The following is a 6,560-nucleotide window of genomic DNA, read 5'->3' on the forward strand; positions in this document are numbered from 1 at the left end:
TTGTTATACTCAGCCACAGATACCACATATGATTTAGAAAAATGACCCTTTTAATTCTTAAAATTACTAGCCACAGATATTAAGGTGGGCCAATATTATTCATATTTTCCAACTCTAAAATTCCATCAAATATTCGCTCTCTTTCCAAATCAGAGAGTATCCTAACTGTGGGATGCTAGATTGAGAAAATAACTTCAAAGATAAAGAGACAACAAATTATATTTTGTGGATAATACTAAATTTCATCAAATATTTAGAGTGAAACATAAAATGCAAATCAATATTTAGACACTTGGAAAGATGTTAATATTTTGTTAAAATGTTCAGTTTTTATCCAGATGTCTGGCAGCACATAAGGAAAACAAAACACTCTGTGAATAAACATAATCTCAATTACACCAAAATGCCATTTTTCCACTGATTTCCAATTTTCTTTATAAAAGATGATATAATCACATGTTGGGTGATTGTAGACATTAACAATCCTGGCTTCTAAGAACACACTACTATAGTTCATTCATTAGGCATACCCATGCCTATGCTATTCTAAGAAAAACTGAATTAGGTAGCAGTGAAAATTTTCCAGTTTTGTTCCTGTTGCTACAGTCATTTTGACATGAACCAAAATAAAGACAATGGTCTGAGTGCTTATTAACTCTTGATAAAGGGTTATTCTTTTAAAAATACAGTTGTTTTCAGGAAGGAATTACTATTACCCATTTTTATATTTTTTTATCCACATAAATGTTATACCTATCTACTTGGGGGTATTATTAATTTTGCTTTAACAACATTTTTCTAGTAGCAGAGAAAATTATGGCCCATAGGGTAATATCCAATTTTATTCATTAATTTCTAATTGAGGCAATAGTTATTATGTATCAAACAATGGTAAAGTCTTCATAAAAATATGAAAAGGGATTACTTTGTATGTATTAGACATATTTTCTTAGTTTTCTGACTAAAGAAATTTCTAATTTTTGATTATCATTTTTATTTCTGGAGGAAATATTCTACTCTTCAGGCGTATTTCTCAATAAAGAAAGACTTTTCCCAAGAGAATCTTAATAAATACATAATACAAACGTGAGGAAGAGGAAATACTCCTTGGGTATGCAGTTGGGATATAATTTTGAAACTTTTGTCTGTTCTTGTAACTCTTTGTTTAGTATAAATTTTCATTTTAAAAATTGTTTCTCTGGATAGAGTTTCAAAATTTTTGCTCAAGGAGAAACCTATGCTGAGTTCCAATTACAATAAACTCTACCATTAAACCCTAAATTCAATTAGGACCACCTGGCAATATCTATTTTAATTTCCATTTCTTACACCTGTGTCCCTTAAGCTTAAAAAAGACTTTCCATCTGGCTATTTTTTTGTTACCCTAACATATACTGACATTGGTAAAAACAAAAGAAACTATTTTCTCATGTGTTATATGATGAGTTTTGCTTAGGTGTTTATGTCAGAAAGTAACTTCATAGCATTTAAAATTAGTCCTAATTGCTGTACATTGACCCTCCATTTTCTGATCCTCTCTCCCAAGTTGCTATTTACTCTCCATCTTTCAAAAGGTACTTAATATCTTAATGTGCTTCATGCCACCCGCCCCCCACTATTATTTGTACTGAGGAAAAAAAGGGTGTGGACATCTGTCATTTATCGATACTTATTAGTATGAATTTTGTTATACTTTCATACATTTAGAAATAATTACCTAATTATAATTCTAATTGAGGGGAGTAATTATATATAATCATATGATTATGACTTTTATATAAAGTGAGATGTTTTTTCCACCTTTAACAGGATAGGTGTCATTATAGACTAAAATGGTAGACTGCTGCAACCACTAGAATTGTTGACAGGCTGATTCAGAAAGGACTCACCAGAGACTCATTTTGTGCAATGTGAAAGATACTCTCTCATTTAGTAAAGTTTGTGGTAGTTTACAAACCTTCCAGAGCACCAACAGATTACAAACTTAAAAGAGGAATGAAAAAAAATTAAAATAAATAAATAAATAAATAAATAAATAGATAGATAGATAGATAGAGGAATGAGTCTACCAGCTCATTCAGGCATCGGCCACAGGGCAACTTAAAGAAGACATAAGAGATTCTGCTATTTCCACTCTTCCTGCTATCCTTGCACTATTGCTAGGGTCCATAAAGCATCACACTAGGAACATCATTAATTGAAACCATGGAAATACAGGTGATAATGACTGTAAGTGTGGAATTTTCACCATCAAAAACAGGACTGAGAAGTTTCCACAGGATAGACCACGAGTCACTATGATAGGGGAAGAGCTGATTACCAACAAAACAGCTGAACCTCCATCTTGTGTTGCTAAAATTTACATCAGTTTCTTAAACAGAAAGAACTAGAAGTTGTTATCATCAAAAAGAAATGGAGACCAGCCTTGAAAATTTCCTAAGCAGACCAAAAACAGTTTAGTCATACAAGCAAAGCTTAATTCAGTTTATTTCACAGGCCTAACTTGAACTGGGTCATATCTTGTTTACGCCTCTGGAAATCACAAGCAAAACAATTTGCCAAAATTGATATGAAGTAACCACTAACCAATTCCCTATCATTTAGGAAAATTCTAATATTATAAGCAATCACTGTGAAGAAGAAACAGTCATGAGCTTCTCACCATAAAAACTGCTCTAAGACAATATACCCCTGAGCTTTATTTCATGTATTGGTTTGAGCACCCCCAGTTCGCAAACTGTATTTTTGGGGTGTGCACAATAAACCAGTACTAATTACTACTTCAGTGACTCATTGGTTTTACTTCTGTTATTTCTGAACTTCTGAAAAAGTAAACATAAAAATTGTGCTGAGATTTTACCCAGGTATTATCGGTTGTGTGTGTGAGGGAGAGTTCATAATTGAGCTGGATATAAGAAATGTACTTGGTGGCAATAACAGAAGACATTTAATCTGTGCTCTGTTTCTCTTTAAAGCCCCCCTGTAGTGTGATTCCCATGGCCTTACCTTCTTCCCCAGCGTCTCAGAAGCTTCCCAGCAAACTCAACGGATACCTTCAGCAGAGATGGTGTCATCACCCACTGGAGTTGACAACGGGAAATGCAGTGTCTGCCATGGGTTGGATGAAGATGTGCTGAGCTGAGGGCCTGAGGACCAGAAGGTCCACAGGTTAGAACTTGCACCAGACTCATGTGAGGACAGGACTGAGGTTTGGGTCAGCACCTGGGTCTAACTGAGGCTGAGACTACCTCTCCCACTCCCTCTTAATCCACCACTTGAATCCACTCACTTTCAACTCTCTGCAGACGCCAATCTGTGGATGTTCAGAAACAAGTAAAACCAAAGGTAGAATGAGGAGGAACGGAAGGAGAGGCAATGAAAACGGGGCAGGGCTTGTGAAAACTTCTTTAAATTAGCCTGGGAAGGCAATGAAAACGGGGCAGGGCTTGTGAAAACTTCTTTAAATTAGCTGAAAGGAGAGATTATATTGTAAACCACCTGTGACTAGAAAAATAAGAAGGGGCAAAATTAATTATGCCTCCCTACAAAGAGCATTAGTACATTGGTTCTCAACTAGTAAGTTTTTTTTGTCTTATGTTCTAAAATAAAACAAAAACATAATATCCTGCAAGTGCTTAAAACTTTCTCAACCAGACTGTTACACAGTAATATTTTCAGGCAAATCTCTAGTACCCAGACTGACCGTCCCTGGAACTCAATGCCTTAGACACTACCTTTAAATAAATCCCATGCCTGTTTTGCTGTGTCATGTGTCCATTCAGTACAGACAAGGGTTCTTTATAACAGCCCTCATCAAATTGTTGGCTTTTAAGCAATGTACTGAAACATGTCTCTCTTTTTAATCATCTGTTTTCACAATAGTTGATGACGGTGCTCTTCAAACTGACAATTATCTTGAAATGCTTTCAAATATCCTCTCGAAAATGAAATCAGACTCACATATCACTGGCCGAAAGGATTTATAAAAGTAACACTTTTGACTGCATTTTGAAAGGAGAACACAAGAAAATTAAATATGAGGTAGATGAGTGATAATACCTTCAGCTGAGGTATTTGTGGAAAATATAAAGTTCCTATACTTTTAATATAGAATTTGTCGTGGTGACTGTGGCAACCAAAAGAACCAAAAGAAAGAAAACCTAGAAAAATAAATGTTAGCAAAATTAAATATTACTTTAGAGACGGGAAAGTAAGTTGCATAAAACTACCTCTCTTCTGCTGCCCGAAGCCTCTGTGTACTGACTTTCTCCTCGCTGTTCTTTGCTCCCAGGTGAGTATTTATAACCTTGGGGCAAATCAGAATCACTTGGCTCAGACCTGGAACTAGATTTAACACTCGAGTCTTGCTCTCAGACCCTAAGACTCAACTGGCCTCAGCTGAGACCTGAGGCATGGATCTTTCGAGATACAATTCATATATGTACGTGTAGATAATTCTGTAAGTATAATACACACACACATACACACAATATATATATTTTAAAATATCATGTTAATTAATGTTATATTAAATATAACATAACATTTTATATACATATTTATACTTTGTATATTTCTATGCATATACAATGTATACCCATATTATTTATATATTATTTATATGGGATTACATATACACACATATATGTATATATAGATGAATAGATAGAAATGGGTATAGATATAGATGATTTTTGTGAATTTCAGAGGCACGTTAAATTACATCGACTTCTTGGAACAGCGGTAATTAATTAAAAATCACAACTGTTGAACAGCTGCTGTCCACAGATCTCTCTGAGTGATGTAATGAAGAGGAACAATGTTACAGGATACAGTGTATAAGCAAGAGTCAGAAAACATGGGTGCTAATCTCAGCTCTGTCACCAGTTTTGTAGGGAAACATATTAGTCCTTCTAGGTCATGATGCAAACATTTGTAAAGTGAGGGAATGAGAGTGTATCAGTGGATTTCCCAGTGTTTTCTCTTAAAATATGAGTTTGCTTAAAATACTCCAGTAACCTCCCATCTCTCTCAGACTGAAACAAAAACAAAAACTAAATGTTTATAGAATGTCATAAAATTCCCATGTGTTCTAGATCCTTGAATATTGAGGGCCAACTATGGGACTTCAGCATCCCCAGATTTTGATAACTGCAGTGGGTCCTAGAACCAATCCCCTGCTGATATACGGAGGGACAGCTATAAATCATATAAACCAGATTAATTGCTGAGAAGAGCATCTAGCACTTAGTAAGTTGTGAGCAAGTGTTAGCTGTTATGACATCAAATCTTCCATCTACCTCCACAGACTGTTACTTTCATGAAGCTGAAAAGCAGGTTTCCTGTGCGCTCAGCTGTAGCCCCAATGCCCTGTTTGGGGCTTCCATACAATATGTGTCCAGTATATATTGTTGGAATGAATAATGACATAGGCATAGAACAATCTGGCTCTTTATGATTAGAATGGGAATGGTAACCAAGACTAGTCCTAAAAACAACTGAAGAAAGACTTTAAGGATGCACGTTAGAAGTAAACATCTTTTGACTAGAAAGAGTTCCTAGTGAAAAATACTCTGGGCGAGACATAGTCACTATATTTAAAATAACACTTTTTTTTTTTTTACTTTATTTATTTAATTTATTTATTTTTGTCTGCACTGGGTGTTTGTTGCTGTGTGCGTGGGCTTTCTCTAGTTGCGGCGAGGGGGGGCTATTCTTCGCTGCGGTGCGCGGGCTTCTCATTGCAGTGGCTTCTCTTGTTGCAGAGCATGGGCTCTAGGCGCAGGCTTAGGAGTTGTGGCTCACGGGCTTAGTTGCTCCGCGGCATGTGGGATCTTCCCGGACCAGGGCTCGAACCCGTGTCCCCTGCATTGGCAGGCGGATTCTTAACCACTGTGCCACCAAGGAAGCCCCAAAATAACACTTTTAATTTGCAACTCAGCTCCAGCAGGCACACTGGTAAGAACAGCAAAGACTTAAGTATGAAAAGGAGCTAAATTGATAAAGGCTTTACATTTAAAACAATAGACCTGAATGTTGACTATATGCCCAAAAGCAGTGGAGTGGGGCACATGTGCCAATGCTTAACTAGCTGCCAGTCTCGGCAAATACCTGCTTACCAGGTAGCTTTCATCCAGACCCTCTCAAGCCGGTGGTCCCACTTAAGCCCCTGTATGCTGCTTTTGAAGGCTATGATGGATAGGCTTTTGGAGTTTTTCTTGTTTCTTAGCATGATAATTTAGGAGGCAGTTACCTTAGTCTTTTTTTTTCTTTTTTCCCTCTGTTATGTTTTTGCAAAAACAACAGATTGTCTTCTTAAAGACTTAATTATTCATCTCCTTCTTTGCTCTTTTCCCATTTCAGAGAGGTTTTTGAATGATAAAGACATGTTTCTGAATAAAAAAAAGGTTTGGTTGTTTTTCTAGTCACTTAGAAATGCAAAGTTGGTAAAGTCTTTTGAAACTAGACAATTGTATTAGAAGATGAAGCAACATTCCGGTATGTTTTTAAAAGGGGAGCAGAATCTGCCACCCCAAAATATGCTTCTTTGGCACAAGGAT

At 36.2% G+C, this 6,560-nt stretch overlaps 1 protein-coding gene across 6 annotated transcripts in view; it reads right to left on the bottom strand.

Annotated features, from left to right (window-relative positions):
- CDH18 (cadherin 18) overlaps window positions 1–6,560 on the bottom strand; it is a 993,557-nt gene that overhangs the window by 581,494 nt on the left and 405,503 nt on the right. For 5 of the 6 annotated variants that reach the window (XM_007188233.3, XM_007188232.3, XM_057541770.1 and 2 more), the window contains one exon: window positions 3,007–3,146. The exons of the other annotated variant lie outside the window; for it this stretch is intronic. The gene's annotated coding sequence lies outside the window, so the exon portion shown is untranslated. The remainder of the gene's footprint in view (window positions 1–3,006; window positions 3,147–6,560) is intronic. 6 annotated transcript variants of the gene reach the window in all.

Source organism: Balaenoptera acutorostrata, chromosome 2, assembly GCF_949987535.1.
Source record: "Balaenoptera acutorostrata chromosome 2, mBalAcu1.1, whole genome shotgun sequence".
Lineage (NCBI taxonomy): Eukaryota > Metazoa > Chordata > Mammalia > Artiodactyla > Balaenopteridae > Balaenoptera > Balaenoptera acutorostrata.